Below are 16,889 nucleotides of genomic sequence, written 5' to 3'. Positions count from 1 at the left end.
TCCTAGGCGCCCCCACCCTTGCCCTGGAGGCCTCACGAGGCTGACACTGATACTGATCAGCACCCTGAGGGATGCCACCGAGACCCCCAGAAAGAAAGACCAGAGGTCCTGAAAGTGTGCAGGAAAACCGAAAATGCTGTTTATTACTGACACAGTGACAGTCACCCAGGGAAAATGAAAGCAAAGACATCTAAAACTCTGGGAGCTTACTGTCTGCAAATCACTTTTATGACCATCTTTCATTTGATTCTAACAGTAAAAGGTTCTTCCTTTTCCATAAGGAAATGAGCCCCAGAGGTAACTTTCCTCATCCAAGACCCTCCCATGGCCATCGGCACACAGTTCAGGATCTCTGGCCCATTTGCCTATGCCATAGGAGACTTTGCCCTGGACCTGGCCTTAGGGGAGACATTCCAGTAGATGTCATGATCTTCAGCAGAGGGTAACCCTCAATAAGCAAGGCTACCTTTCTCCTCCCTTTATCCACCAGTGCCTCCTCTTCTCCCTCCTTGCCATGGCCCCCCCACCTGCATAGGGGCATGACTTTCCCTTCCCTCCTTCAGCCCTCAGGAGACACAGAGAGCAAAGAAGGCCCTGATACCTGGACCAGAGCTCCCAGGAGCCACCCAGAGTGTATTTCCAGGGCTTGATGGTAAAGGAGTCCCAACTCAGCCCGGAAAAGGATCCCAAGACAGGATTTAGAACTCCTTTGTTGCCTGGATTTGAAGAGACTGGTGGGAGCAATTATCATCCCCCAAAGGCTGTGCCTTTGATTTCTCTAGTGGGAGGGGAATGATGGGAATAGAAGCCAGGCTCAGTGGACCAGGTATAGAGGTGGGATGAGAAATGGACCTTCTGTGTGCTGAATCCAATGCTAGATATTTTACAGATATAACCCATGAGGTCAGTTTCATCACTAGAAGTTTCTAGATGAAGAAAGTGGCACTCAGGAGTAATTCTCATAGTTCTGTTTCCAGTAACAGCAGAGAAGCTCCCACTAGGCCACAGATAACAACTATAAACCCTGGACAAAGATTCAAAACAAAACATTGGAAAGTAATCAGAAGCAGGCAAAAACTGGGAGTCTGCTTTTACCTGCAGATTAGAGAGGACAGAAAGAAATCATTGAACCTGAAAAAACAGCAATAGAAAGTTTTCAATGCGAAGAACAGAATGGACCAAGGAAAAGAGAATAGAGCCTCGGGACTTGCAGGGATAACATCAAAAGGTCTAACATTTCTGTAATTTTCATCCAAGAAGGAAAGGAGAGAGAGAATGGAGAGGGGAAAAAAAAAAAAGATTTGAGGAACTAATAGTTGAAATTTCCATCTGTGAAAGACATAAACTTTTATTTCCAAACATCTTTGGGAATCCCAAGCAGAATAAGTACACAGTACACACCTGAACATATAATCACACTATAAGAAACCAAATACAAAATTTTGAAAACAACCAGAGAAAAAATAATTTTATACAGAAGAAGAAAGATATAAATATCACTGACTTCTCATCAGAAAGAATGGAGGCCAGAAGACAGTGAGACATCTTTATCTCTTTTTTTATTAGAGAGAAAGGGAGCGTGTGCACAAGCAAGAGGAGGGGGAGAGGGAATGGGAGAAGCAGACTCTCTACTGAGTAGGGAGCCCTTGGGCCTTGATCCCAGGACCCTGAGATCACGACCAGAGCTGAAGGCAGATGCTTAACCAACTGAGCCACTGTGACCCAAGGGACAGCATCTTTAAAGTACTGGAGGGAAAAAAACCCCATCAACTCAAAATTTTATATCCACAAAAAGTATCTTTCAAAATTGAAAGTGAAACCAAGGCATGTTCAGGGAAAAAATAACCAAGAAAATTCATCACCAGCAGACCTGACAAAGAGAAATGCTAATGGTGGTTCTTCAGATGGAGGGGACATTATACCAAATAGAAACCCAGATTATCAGGAAGGAACAAGGAACATGAGAAATGGCAAAATCATGGGTAAATATAAAAGACCATTTCCCCCTTTTCTAAAGAGCATGTGATGGTTTTAAAGCAACAATTATAGTTGTAAATTGTAGGGTTTGTAGTGTAGGTAGGTGTGATTTATACAACAATTATACGTCACATAAAGAATGGGGAGGTCGTGGCTAATGGACCCATAAAGTTGCAAGGGTTTTATATTTTAGGAGAAGCGCAAGTAGCTGGCCAGCGTCTTGCAGTCAGAGCAATGGATGACTAATGTCCAAATCCCAACCTGCTTCTCCTACATCAGACCCACTGGAGTGGGAGGAGGGGGAAGTGAGATGGGAGAGAGTGTGATGGCCTCAGGTAGCCTCAGGGGCTCAACACTGCTGCACCCAGAACATTCCCAGGCCTTAGAGTCTGACCCAGCGAATGGAAGGGCCTGATGTAGGAGGGGAGGGCTGGGATGACAGGGCTGGGGCCTTGGGGAAGGGCCCAAACTCTCATCAAAGAGCCCCACACTCTCATCAAGATTTGAAGTCAGTTCATGCACCTGTGAAAATGGCCTCCAGAGAAGTTAGGAAGGTGTCCATTGCCGCAGCGAATCCCGACCCTGCACCCTGGCCAGGAAGTGGCTAATTTTCCATGAACATCACATTACCAGCTGTCCAGGCTTACTGAGGCCTCTGAAGACGACCTGGGACAAAGCAGGTTAGAATTTCGTATGTAGCCAACTGGGGCACAGCTAGGGTGTACCCCTGCCACCCCCAGACTCTGCCTCCCAGACCGTGGGAAGTCTATTCCCTCCTTCCATTCACTCAGTGGACCTCCATGGAGCCATAAAACCTGGCCTCTGGGCCAAACACCCAGAACCAGTCCTACCATGCCTGCTTGGCAGCGCCTACGGGAAAGGGAGGCACCCTTCCTCGGTGTCTGAGCGCCAAGGGCCCCTCTGAACCCCGAGATTCTGCCACTTCATCTTCTGCCCTTTTTGTCCCTCTGTCTTAGAGGTGATAGCTGCTTTCTCTAGTTATTTTCTCTGGGTTTTTCCTCAGGGCTCCCTTGCTTCTTTTTCTGTTCTGTGTAACCAATTCCTTATTATTAAATTTCCTCTGCTGGGGCGCCTGGGTGGCTCAGTTGGTTCAGCGTCCCACTCTTGATTTCAGCTCAGGTCATGATCTCAAGGTCATGGGATCAAGCCCCACGTCAGGCTCCACACTCAGCCCAAGAGAGCCTGCTTGACATTCTCTCCCTCTCCCTCTGCCCCACCACTAACTCACTTGCACTCTCTCTAAATACATAAATAAATAAATAAATTTCCTCTGTTGAACTTCTGCATGATTTCTGTTTTCCTCACAGTCTCCTGCCATTATGGAAAGAAACAGAGGTGCTTCTCCCAGGGGGCCTGCCGTGGCTTACAGGAGACTGTGTGGAACAGAGGGAAGGACATGGACTTGGGGCTATGGTGGACCTAAGTCCAAACTCCAGCTCTGCACTTACACCCTGATTGACTCGGGGCAAGCTTCAGTATCTCCAAGTTTCCCTGAGCCTCAGTTTCCTCACTTGAAAATTGGGCTGATGATACAACCCTGATTAGTCAGAAACAAAACCACAACTTGAACTAAATGAGGCAAAAGGGTGAGATCATTCTGGAAGGTTTCCAGAAAAAATACCTATATGAGTACAAAGGGTAATAAAGCAGGAGAGAGCTCACCTCACATATGACTGGAACCAGGACGCCAGTGCCCTGGGGGAGCTCTCTCTGCCTCTCAGTTTGTGGGACCTGATTCTTAATCACAGACCCATCTCCTCATGTGGGTGAAGAAAATGGCCTTCCAGACTCTTACCTTTACAGCTTTGCCCACATGATAAAGGACTCCTCCTGGCTGGACCCAGCTCAGTAGTTTCCAGGGGAGGGCTCTAACTGGCCAGGATGGGTTGCCTGAAAGCCAAGTCACATGAGGGAGGATAGCTGTCCATCAGCCATAACATGTCATGGTCTGACAAAAACTCCGCCATTTTCAGGATGACTATCCCCATTTACAGAGGAGCAAGCTGAAGCTCGGAGAGGGACAGGCCTGACCTGTGGCTTTTGTATAAGTAACAACACTGGGTATTGGGTCATTAAACACCAGAGCATTCAAAGTTCTGCCAGTGTAGCAGAGAGCTGTTGGCTACAGGTCAGGGTAGTTCTTCAGGAGAACTCGGCTTCCTCCAGGGGAGTGGGTGGTGAGGTTGGTTCCATTTGAAAAAGAGATGAAAATGAAAGTTCTAGTCAATCCTGGATACCACAGTTTAGAGGTGGGACTGGGATTCAAACCTGAGCCTTGTAGGTTCCCCATTAACCATCATGGGATCCATGTACCCATCCCTGAGGGAAACGTCTTGCTATTTGACGGGCTCAGGAGTAGGTGGCCTTCCCTGGCTCCATGGTTGTAGGCAGAGCACAAGGTCCCTTCAGGGTCATGGCGTTTGAAAAAAAATGCAGGGAAAGGGTGTGGGGAAACCAAAAATGATCACAGGGCAGAAGAATGGGGTTGTTGAGTTGTCAGGAAAGAGGGCCAGAGACCATGGCTGAGGTCAGCCTTCATGGGCAAAGGTCCGCAGTGTTGGCTAGGAGGCTCCCGAGGACCCAGTTGGCTGCTCCTTGGCAGCCCTTACCCAGACCCTCCAGGCTTCCGGCACACCTGACCCAGCTACTGTTTTATCTTCCAAGTAGCATGACCCCTGAAGGGGGTGTGTGTGTGCTGAGCCCTTCTGGGTGGGAACAGGTCCCCCTACTCACTGGCCAAAAAGTCACATGCAGTCTGTGAGATGCAGGGAGGTGAAAGCTCCCACCTGTGCCACCTCTCAAATGCCCAGGAATGCTTCCTGATTCATTGCTTTGGCAGAGACACAGAAGGCCAGTGTTAACACGCCAAGTATACAAGGTCATTACCAGCCAACAATAAGCAGCTGGCTCCAGTCTGGGCTTCACCCCAGATTTTCTGAGGGAGCCTGTTTCCTCACTTTCCCTTTTGAGCTTCAGTTTCCCCCTCTGTTAAGTGGGCATAGCAACTCCATGATAGTGAGAGGGAAGAGTGGCAATGAAGATAGACTTTAACATCTGGGTGATGCTCTGCTCATAAGAGGAACAGACCACTGGGGTTTATCCCAGGTGGAGAAACCAGTGCTCCCGACAGACGGTAGGAACCAGGAAAAGGAAGCATGATGACAGGCTTAGAAAAGTGGCCAAGCTCATACAGCAGATCTGCCCCAGTGGCCCAGAGAAGGAAGAGGTGCCCCCGGGAGAGAATATCTCAGTCTGGGCACCTCACCTCTGCAGGATCAAAACCAGACCATCCTTCTGACATGGTGACCTTGTTCTGGCCCTTCTCCAGCCCTACCCCATTACTTACAGTCTCCTCAATATATCACTATGTTTGGTCTCAATGTCTTTGCAAATACTGTCCTCCTAGAAAACTCCTACACACCCCTCAAAGCCCATTTTAGATATCTCCTCCATGAAGTACTGTTTCTTAGCACCAGACCCTCTCTCCTCCATTCACCAAGCAGGGTTGATTACCCCCCTTTCTATGTACACCAAGGTGCCTAATACTTCCTACAAAACAGATAGTTCATGTGCATGCGCCTCACTTGGAGATCTTGTGAAAATGTGGATTCTGACTCATCTATGTTGGGACTGGAGCTGGCCAGTTTTCAGTTCAATCAGCCCTGCAGGTGGGTTGGTGCTGCAGGTCTGTGGGCCAACTCTGAGCCTCAAGGTGAGAGAACAGAAGTCAGCCAAGCTCCCTCTCAGGCTACCAACCCCGTCCTCTTCAACAGGATGGGAACAAGGCCCGGCGTGTCCTATGAGGAGTGCTCTGCACAGACACTGTTCTCCACAGGCCGGTGCACTGAGCCGAGGGAGGCCCAGCCTTCTCAGAGCTGGAGCTACTGGAACCACCCAGCACAAGTCCTGTTGCTATGATAACAAATGGCCACAAACTTAGTGGCTTAAGACAATACCAATGTATCCTCTTGCAGTTCTGGAGGTCAGAATATGAAATGGGTTTTAAGGAACTCAAGGCGTTGGCTGGGCTGCTTCCTTCTGGAGGCCCTAGAGGGAAAGTCTGTTCCCTAACTCTCCCAGCTTCTAGAGGCTTCTGGCATACCTTGGCTCATGGCTGTGTCACTCCAAGCTTTGCTTTTATCATCTCATTGCCTTCTCCTCTTTCTGACCTCCTGTGTCCTTCTAAGGACCCCTGTGGTTGTGCAGAGCCCATCCACATAACCTGGGATAATCTCCCCAAGTCAAAACCCTTACCTTTATCAACACCTGCAAAATCCATTTTACCATGTCAGGTAACATATTCCCAGGATCTGAGGAACAGGACACAGATATCTTCAGGGACCATGATTCTGCATGCCTGAACCCCTGTCTGGAGATAGCATCACAGCTTCCTAAATCAGACCCTGATGGCGGGTCCAAGGTTGTTCATCTTGAGACCAAACTTCTCATCAGGGTCCCTTCCAGGTCCGGGCTCTGGGCCACAATCAGTGGCCAGTGAGAGTGACTTCTTCCACTGCCATTTCTTAGTCTGACCCCCACTGCCCCATGCATCGACCTCCCAAGTGTCAGAGGCTGAAAAGGCAAGGCCAAGATCATGCTGTTTCCTCAAGTCCAGGGCACACATTCTCCATGAAGCACACGGCTCATAAGAGTAAGGCCAGAGGTGACTTCTTGGTGGCAAAGGAGAAAACTGGCAGGAGAGCCCAACGGAAGCTTTTCCTTAAAATAGTAACTCCCTTAGCCCCACAGACCCTGCCACGCTGATGGCTGCATGTCCTGGGCCCATTAATGGCTCCTTGGGGCAAGCTGAGCAACAGGAGCCCATTCCTGCCAAGTGTCCAGGTCAGAGAATGGGCCCACAGGGCACCCAGGGCCACCCCTTGGCCTGTCCACCATCTCCACGAATGGAGAGACTATGGTTTAAGTCACAGAGGTAGGAGACCAAACACCTGGATTTCCCTGGAACAGAGGGCTTTCCAGGGAAAAATGAGGTAAGTTGGCTCCCCTACTTGTAGGGCACCCACACAGACCCCAGCAGTGGGCTTGGCTGCTGTTCACCCTCTAGTTCCAGCCAAGTCGGCAGGCCTCCTAGTCCCAGCAGCTGGCAGGGTGCACAGTGTTAAGAAAGACAATCTGCGTGAAGCAATGTCAGTGGGTGACATACGGAACCCAGGGGCCCTTTCCATCGGGGGGTGCTGAGTCACACCACTCTCAGGTGTGGGTGATTCAGGAACCTGGTTTTCCTTAAGTCCCCAAGAGGGTGGAGGGTGGGCTCAGGTTAGAAGAAGGGAAGGGAGGAACAAATCTCCAAAGTTAAAGATTCCATGGTGCACTCGGAAGCCTACAAGAGAGGCATGCCCTTCCAGGGTCGAGGATCCTCATGTGGATATGCTGGAAGTGTGGTGCGCTGCATGCGGGGATCAGACAGATCCTGAGTTCCCTGCTTCCTAGCTGAGCAACCCTGAGGGAGCCCGTGGCATCTCTGAGCCTCTGTTTTCTCACTGGGAAGAGGTTAATGAGACCCCCTATGCAGAGTTAAGATGAACAATGAACCACCAACCTGGGAATGTACCTTATGCCAGGTAGGCAGCTCCCGTCCCCTGGCCCAGACCAAGGTCAGTAGGAAAGCAAATAGCAACCAGAGCTACCTGGTGAGCTCTGAATTAGAACAAAGGGAGCAGGACAAACCCAGGGCTTTCACCCAAGCTCAGATCCCAGGACCCGTCCCTCCCTCCCAGCTGCTCCTTCTTCAGTATTTCTCACCAGTCCCTGGCACTCCCATCCTGCCAGCATTACCTCATGTTGGCTGTGTTACAGACGAATTAGATCCTGGTTCCATTATATGACACACAGACACTCAGCTAGGTTTAAAAAAAAAAAATTTTTAACACAAGTGATCTCATTTGACCGTCCCAGGAAGCCTTCGGAAATAGTATTGGTAATGCTATTACTCTACCCATTTTTACAGATATGGAAACTGAGGCTTTGAGAGGTTGAGGAAGTCAGACACCCATATCTCCAGACTCTAAGTTCAATGTCTTCTCCACTGAAGCAGACCCTGTGACATCAGTCATTGGAGGGGGGGGGTCCCCTGCAGAGAATGTGTGGGGGCAACCCACCCCAGCTGACAGCACCCGGAAGGCACTCCCATCTTTCGGGAAACTTCCTGGCAGTCCAAATTACTTGACTGGTAGAAAGTTCATTCCGAAAGAATATGGATCTCTTTCTCAGTCCGCACTTTGCTGGTGAGGGATAATATTCCTGTTCCCATGTCTGACTTACCCTCTCATGTCCCTCAACCCAGACACCCTAAGCCAACTCCCCTTGGCTGCTGAAAATGCCAGGGACAATTCCAAGGTACTTGTATGTGAGAAAAGGACATTTATTAGGCTGAGCAGAAAAGCATCTGCTCTGTAAAAAGGACGAGCACGTCAACCACCGTCAGGAAGGAGTCCTAGTCACGTGGCAGGCTGTGCTGGCCTCCATCCCAGAGCCCGGCTCTGCCACTGGCATACCTCCACCTGACCTCAAGAAAGGCTGGACAGCCTCAGGAATCCAGCCAAAGAAGGTGTCAGGAGCAAAGCTCTGGACCTTGTTCTTGACAGAGGGCTCCAAAACTTTACTTACTGACTTTTGCAGAGTGGGAGATTTTGAAGCCCGGAATTGACCAGAACTTTACAAAGGAAGCATCAAAGCATTTGTCACCTGATACAGTTGCCAATTCAACCAGCTTCGCGGGCAGTAAAGGAAGGGGAGGAAGGCGGGCGGGGAGTGGGCAATCCTACAAATGCAAAGACGTGGGTCCAGTGATGCTCGCTGCCGGGTTCCTGGTGATCGGGTGCCCCTGGGAACTGCGTACCTGCCCATCGGTAAAGGAGCATTAAGTGGACTAGCACAGCCACACGTATTCCATAGAATTGTTTGCAGTATTAAAAAGAATGAGGACAGAATAACCCTCAAAAACAAACAAAAAAAATGGAGCTACCACCCTAATCCAGCAATTCCACTCTGGGTATTTATCAGAAGGAAACAAAAACGCTGACCAAAGCGCCATTCGCACCCTCATGGCCACTGCTGCATTACTTACAGGAGCCAAAACAGCCTACCTGCTCAGCCACGGATGGACGGCGCAAGAAAATGTGGTGTCTGTACACAATGGAAGAGGATTTGGCCATAAAAAAGAAGGAAATCTTGGCAATTGCAACAATGGTTGGAACTTGGGGGCCTTATGCCAAGTGGAAAAAGAAGACAGAGAAAGACAATACCATATGAGCTCATGTGTATGGAGAATCTAGAAACAAACTCATTCCTAGATACATACAGAGAACAGGTTGGTGGTTGCAGGAGGCAGGGAATGGGGGACAGACAAAATGGGTAAAGGGGGTCAAAAGGTAAAAACTTCCAGCTACAAAATAAATAAGTTGTGAGGATGTAATATACAGCATGGCAACTAGAGCTCATAATATTCTATCGCATATTTGAATGTTGCTAAGAGAGTAAATCTGAATAGTCTCATAGTACACACAAAATTCATGTATTAAGTAATTAAATGTATTAAGTAATTAAAATAAATGACTTTTTGTCTAGAAAAGAAAGCAGGTGTGGTCTCCTGCCGGCTAAGATGTCTTCCCAGACAGAGGGACGCCTGGGTGGTGCAGTCGGTAAAGCGTCTACATTCAGCTCAGGTCATGATCTCTGGGTCCTGGGATCGAGTTCTGCATGAGGCTCCCTGCTCAGCAGGGTGACTGCTTCTCCCTTTACCCCTCCCCCTGCTTGTGTGAGCACTCTCTTTCTCTGACAAAAAAATAAATGAAGTCTTTAAAAAAAAAAATTTAAAAAAGATACATATTCCAGGACAGAAAAGAGATGGGGTTGACTTTCCATGTGACCCTGGGGGAGGAGCCTGAGGATGGGTGTTGAAGATCTGACTCCATTCTGTCTGGAGTCCTAGGGCTGAACACAGGCCCCAAGCACTGAGGTCTCTCCTATTCACTGGCCGAGAGGCAAGTCCATTGTCCGTGGTGAGCATAAGAGAAGAGCAAGCTCCCTTCAGCTAACATACTCACAATGGCCCCATCTGATTCCAGCACTCAGGGGGCCGCTTAGCTCTTCTCCCCCACCTGGGGAGAATGGCCTCAATGGAGGCAAACAGAGCCTCTTTGAGTGCCCTCATACTGTCAGTTCCTCCGTGATAGGCCTCCAAGGGTGCCTTATCCATTCTCTGCTGGAGCAAGCTTGGCCTGCACCCATTAGCACTATACTCCTGGAGCAGCGCGGAGGAAAGGAGCCTTGGAAGAAAAGGACGGAGGATCAAAGTGGCTACTCTACTCAGCAGCCTTGCATTTTGAGCTCAGCAAGAGACAGAAGTTCTCAGGGAGATCATCACTTGGAGTCATTTTACCTGTTAAAGAGTAGAAACCCAGGCGCCTGGGTGGTTCAGTGGGTTAAGCCACTGCCTTCGGCTCAGGTCATGATCTCAGGGTCCTGGGATCGAGTCCCGCATCGGGCTCTCTGCTCGGCAGGGAGCCTGCTTCCCTCTCTCTCTCTGCCTGCCTCTCCATCTACTTGTGATTTCTCTCTGTCAAATAAATAAATAAAATCTTTAAAAAAAAAAAAAAAGAGTAGAAACCCACAGCAGGGGAGGGGGTGGGGGGCAGAACCACAAGGTGTTCCAGTGCTGAGACTGGGAAACAAGCAACCGAGGCTGATTCCAATGTCCATGGGAGGCCAGGTACGGTGGAGACCCCCAAGGCCAGACACCCCATGTGATGAGGAAACCGGGTGCGGTAGGGGCACTCAAGACAGAAATAGAAAATTCTCTCCCCAAGACTTCCGGTGTCTAGTAATGACCCTCTAAGTTTTGGGATCATCATGAACACATGACAGTAAGGAACCAATAGACCCCAACAAGAAAATCCCCAGGAATCCCAATAGAAAAGAAAGCATCAATGCTAGCCGAGGGTCTCTGCTGGACTGTGGCCACTGCCGGGGACTGGGGGATAAAGCCTCAGGACCACCCAGGTGGGAGATCTCACAGGTCTCCCCACATCAAGCTGGGACCCAGCAGAAAGAATGAATAAGAAAAATATTCTGCCATCTGACACCTTGGCACAGGGGAGAGGCAACGGGGGGAGGGGGGAGTTCCCCTGAAGACTCATAACCACAGGCGGGCCCACACATGGGATTGCGGTCGGAATTCATGCACCTGTGAGATTAACACAAACACAAAAGCAACCTGAAGCAGAGACTTGGTTTCAAGCATCCTGGTTTGGGAGCACCTCCTCTTTCTGTAGAGCGAATCCTCTCAACCTGGGTCTCAGAGAATTACCACAGGTAAGATTCTCAGGTAAATGAGCTACTTGGAGGAAACACAAACGCGCGCACACACACAAAGAAAATGAGCCACCCACAAGTCCCAAGAGGAAGCAAGGCCCTGCTAACACCTTGATTTGAGACATCTAGCCTCCAAAACTGAGAAAGAATAAATTTCTGTTTCTGTTGTTTTAAGCCCCCAGATCTGTGGTGATTGGTTATGGAAGCCTTGGGAAACTGAGGCAGGGGCAGAGGTAATATCCTAAGAAATAGCGACTGGGACATTTCCTAAACTGTTGAAAATCATCAGTACTCAGATCCGGTCATCCCAGCTAATTCCAAGCACAGAAGAGGGAATCAACACCCAGACGAGTGAAACTTCCAAATACCAAAGACCAAAGGAAGATTTTAAAAGCAGCCAAAGAGAAGACGTATTCTGTGAGAGCTGGTTTGTCAACGACCATCGCGGAAGCTGGGAAACAGTGGCACAGCATCTTCGATGCACCAAGAGAAAGTAATGGCCCATCTAGAATGTTTCTATCCTTCCCAAGAGAGAGTAAAAGAGAGCATTCTTAGCAAATAAAATTACTCCCAGCAGACTTCCATTAATGGAAATTCTGTGATCTGTATCAACAGAAAGAAAACGATCTTGATAGGAAGTTTTTGAGTAAAGGATGCAGAGCAAATAAAGGAGTAAGTATGGGATAATTCGAAATGAACACGGTTTGTACAAAACAGTCATGAAAACATCTTGGGATGGGCGCCTCGGTGGCTCAGTGGGTTGAGCGTCTGCCTTCGGCTCAGGTCGTGATCTCAGGATCATGGGATGGAGTCCTGTATCGGGCTCTCTGCTCAGTGGGGAGCCTGGTCCCCCTCAGCCCTTCAACCTGGCTTGTGCATGCGTGTGCTCTCTCTCTCTCTCCAATAAATAAATAAAATCTTTTTTAAAAATGTCTTGGGATGTGCTGGATGTTACCACTCATTGATTTTCATCTTGCCCAGTATTGCAGAGCTAGGAACCTAGCAGTGACACTTTTCTGATTCCCATGCCAGAGGGATTCTAGTTTCGCTTCTGACAATGAGAAGCATCCACGTGAGATGAAAGATGGAGAAGCAGTTCTTCTGGCTCTAGGGGTGGTGGCAGGAGTAGAGAAGAACACCAAGGGGACAGAAATGAGCAACCCGGCTCGTGTAGTGAAGGTGGCAATTTCCTGCCGTTTCTGACCCTGGATAACTCTCCTCTCTCCCCAGTTTTTGCTCTCCTTCAGGCCTTCCAACAAGCTGGTGACCAAAGTTCCCAATTAAAAATATTTTACGTTTATTTTTGTATTAGAGAGAGAGAGAGAATCTTAAGCAGGCTCTATACTTGACACAGAGTCTGATGCAGTGTTTAATCTCATGACCCTGAGATCCCAACCTGAGCCAAAATCAAGGGTCAGACACTTAACCTATTGAGCCACCCGGCACCTCTTTAAGATTTTATTTTTAAATAATCTCTATCCCCAACATGAGGCTTGAACTCACAACTCTGAGATCAAGAGTTGCATGTTCCACTAACTGAGCCAGCCAGGCCCAAACCTCCCCCACAATTAAATTTTCTACATATTGATTTGTTTTCCTGGCTATACTCCTACTGTTACATCAGAGTGGATGCACACACAAATAATATAGAATGAAAATACATGGCAATAATTGCATCTACACTGGGAGGGGGGTTAATGGAGTCAAACTGACTTAAGAATCTTGTATTATTTGGGAGGAAGGGAATACTTTTGATTAACTTGATTTTGATAGGTTAAGAATGCATCGGGGCCTTTGGCTCAGGGTCCTGGGATCGTGTCCCACATCGAGCAGGGAACCCGCTTCTTTCTCTCCCTCTGCTCCCACCCCTACTGCCCATGCTTTCTTTCTCTTTCTCAAATAAAGAAATAAAACTTTTTTTTTTTTTAAAGAATGCATGTTGCACCTTCTGGGGTAATGACTATAATAATGGAAAAAGATATTTTTTTTAAATGGAATTAAGTAGGATGCCTGGGTGGCTCAGTCGGTTAAACGTCTGCCTTTAGCTCAGGTCATGATCCCTGGAATCGAGTCTCACACAGGGCTCCTTGCTCAGTAGGGAGCCTGCTTCTCCCTCTGCCTGCTGCTCCCCCTGTTTGTGCACTCTGTCTGACAAATAAAAAAATAAAATCTTTTTTAAGAAATCAGAGCGGCGCCTGGGTGGCTCAGTGGGTTAAAGCCTCTCCCTTCAGGTCACGATCCCAAGGTCCTGGGATCGAGCCCCACATTGGGCTCTCTGCTCAGCAGGGAACCTGCTTTCCTCTCTCTCTCTGCATACCTCTGCCTACTTGTGATCTCTGTCTGTCAAATAAGTAAAATCTTAAAAAAAAAAACATTAAAAATCAGAGTAAGAATGATACGCACAGTAGAAAATAATTTTTAAAAATTTTTAAATGGAATTAAGTTTCTTACAGATACAATTATTCCCCAAAAGGCAAGAAAGGAGAGAAAAAGCAATATGGAACAGACAGGACAACTAGAAGGCAAGAGTAAGGTGGTAAATTTAAACCCAAATGTATATATTATACTAAGTATGCAATTACTCTAATTGAAAGAAAATCAACATTAATTTAAAATACGAACCCAACTATGTGTTATTTACAAAAGGCATATAATACATGCGAGGATGAATGTCGAGAATGAGAAAGATAAACATGCAAACTGTAACCAAAAGAAAGTTTAGGTGTATTAATTATTATAGTCATTTTATTAACATCAGACAAAACAGACATTAAGTCAAAAGACACTACAAAAGACAAAGGAGGGCCACTTCATAATGGTGAAGGGTTAAATGCACCTAGAAAATAGAACTATTATAAATTTTGTGCAAAAAAAGAGAAGAAAAAGGAATAAAAGGATTAGAAAGGAAGACTCCAAATTGTCATTATTTGAAGATAATATAAGTAGTGCACACGGAAAGTTAAAAGGATCTACAGGTAAATTATCAAATAGGAAAGTTGGATAATATTGCTAAACACAAGATCAATACACATAAAGTCATTCACATGTCTATACACCAGCCACTGACAGTATAGATGAATGTTCCTTAAAACATACTATTTATGGGGAAGGCCTGGGTGGCTCAGATGGTTAAACATCTGACTCTCGATTTTGGCTCAGGTCTTGATCTCAGGGTGCTGATATCCAACCCTGTAACCAGCTCCACACTGGGTATGGAGCCTGCTTAAGATTCTCCTCTCACCCTCTCCCTCTGCCCCTCCCTGACCCCACTTGCATGCACCTGCTCTCTCTCTCTCTAAAAAAAAAAAAAAAAAAAAAAAAAAAAAAAAAAAAAAACCAAAAAGGGATTTACAAGAGCATCAAAGAAATAGTGAATTACTGAAAACAACAAAAAGTATGCAGTCTCTGTGGCATTATAAATCTGCATTGAGAGACATTTTTAAAAAGACTTCATTAAAAGCAGAATTTTTATTCTTCATTAAAATGTTATTCTTCATTAAAAGCAGAATATCAGGGGCGCTTGGGTGGCTCAGTGGGTTGGGCCTCTGCCTTTGGCTCAGGTCATGATCCCAGGGTCCTGGAATCAAGCCCCACATCGGGCTCTCTGCTCAGCGGGGGGCCTGCTTCCTCCTCTCTCTATCTGCTTGCCTCTCTGCCTACTTGTGATCTCTGTCAAATGAATAAATAAAACCTTTAAAAAAAAAAAAGCAGAATTTCATGTTTGTTTGACCCATACCTTGCACCATGAAAAAAGTTAATGCAAAATGGATCAAATCCTGCATGGAAATCCTAAACTACAAGACTAAAACCTAGGAGAAAGCCTTTGCGACCTTGGGTCAGGCAAAGATCTCTTAGCTATGACAACAAAAAGCACAATCCATAAAAGAACAAATCCATAAATGGGACTTCACCCACATTAAAACTTTTGCTCTTCAAAAGATACTCTCAAGAGAATGAAAAGAGGGGTGCCTGGGTGGCTCAGTTGTTAAGCCTCTGCCTTTAGCTTGGGCCGTGATCCCAGAGTCCTGGGATCGAGCCCCCATGTCGGGCTCTCCGCTCAGTGGGGAGCCTGCTTTTCCCTCTCCTACTCCACCTGCTTGTGTTCCCTCTCTCACTGTGTCTCTGCCAAATACATAAATTAAAAAATAAATAAATTTTAAAAAAAGAATGAAAAGACAAACCATGGCCTGGGGAGGGGAAGAAATTTGCAAAGCAAAAATCTGATAAAGGAGTTGCACATCCAGGATATAAAGATTTCCCAAAACTCAATAATAAGAAAACAACCCACTAAAATGATCTGAACAGACACTTCCCCAAAGAAGATACAGAGATGGAAAATAAACAAGGGAAGAGCAGCTTAGCACTGTGGGGGGGAGGGTGGGAAGAGCTGGGGAGGAAGGAGTTCCACGGAGAAGGAAGAGATCTTTGGGACTGATGGATTTGTTCATCATCACCTTTGTAGCACTGGGTTCAAGGATATACACAGGTATCAAAACTGACCTAATTATACACTTTAACTACATGCAATTTATTGCATTGTCAATCAGTCCTACTTCAATAAAGCTGTATTTTAAAAGACTTATAAAAGCAAAAATATACCATGTTGGTGGGCTGGAAAACTCAACAGTCTCCCCAGTTTGAGTTAGAGATTCAATGCAATCCCAATTTAAAAAAAAAAAAAATCTCGGCTGCTTTTTTTTTCATTTGTGGAATTTGATGAGCTAATTCTAAACTGTGTGCAGAAATGCAACGGGCCAAGAATAATCTAGACACTCCTAACATTTTTCCCACAACATGGAAGAATTTAGTTGACAAAATATAAGGATTATCATAAATCTATAGTAACTAAGACAGCATGGTATTGGTTCAGGGATAGAAATTAATGGAACAGAAGAGAGAGCCCAGAAATAGGATCATGCTTATATGGACACTTGAGATGGGCCGCTGAGTAGGAGCAAAAGGGCAGACCTTGCAATAAATGTCTGGAACAGCTGGGCATTTTCTGTGTGGGCAGGAGGGTGAAAACTGGACCCCTATTTCACACCATACAAAAAAGTCAATTCCAGATAGAGTAGAAACCTAAAGCTTGGAGACAATGATTGTAGAAGACAATACAGGACAATTATCTTTAAGATGTCAGTGTACAGAAAAAAAATTTTTTTTAAGATTTTTATTTATTTATTTGACAGAGATCACAAGTAGGCAGAGGCAGGCAGAGAGAGAGGAGGAAGCAGGCTCCCCACCAAGCAGAGAGCCAGACGCGGGGCTCTATCCCACGACCCTGAGATCGTGACCCGAGAGGAAGGCAGAGGCTTTAACCCACTGAGCCACCCAGGCACCCCCAAGAAAAAAATTTTTAAGCAAACACAGTCACAAAAAGGACAAATTCTAAAGGAAAACATTAATAATCTTAACTTTATTTTTATATTTTTTTAAGATTTTATTTATTTACTTGTCAGAGAAAGAGAGAGAGCACAGGCAGGCAGAGGGAGAGGGAGAAACAGGTTCCCTGCTGAGCAAGGTGGGACTCGATCCCAGGATGCTGGGATCATGACCTG

The sequence above is a fragment of the Mustela putorius genome, unplaced genomic scaffold (genome assembly GCF_011764305.1).
Source record: "Mustela putorius furo isolate JIRA1106 unplaced genomic scaffold, ASM1176430v1.1 tig00003962_pilon_pilon_pilon, whole genome shotgun sequence".
Classification (NCBI taxonomy): domain Eukaryota; kingdom Metazoa; phylum Chordata; class Mammalia; order Carnivora; family Mustelidae; genus Mustela; species Mustela putorius.
Note: the sequence above shows the minus strand (reverse complement) of the source record.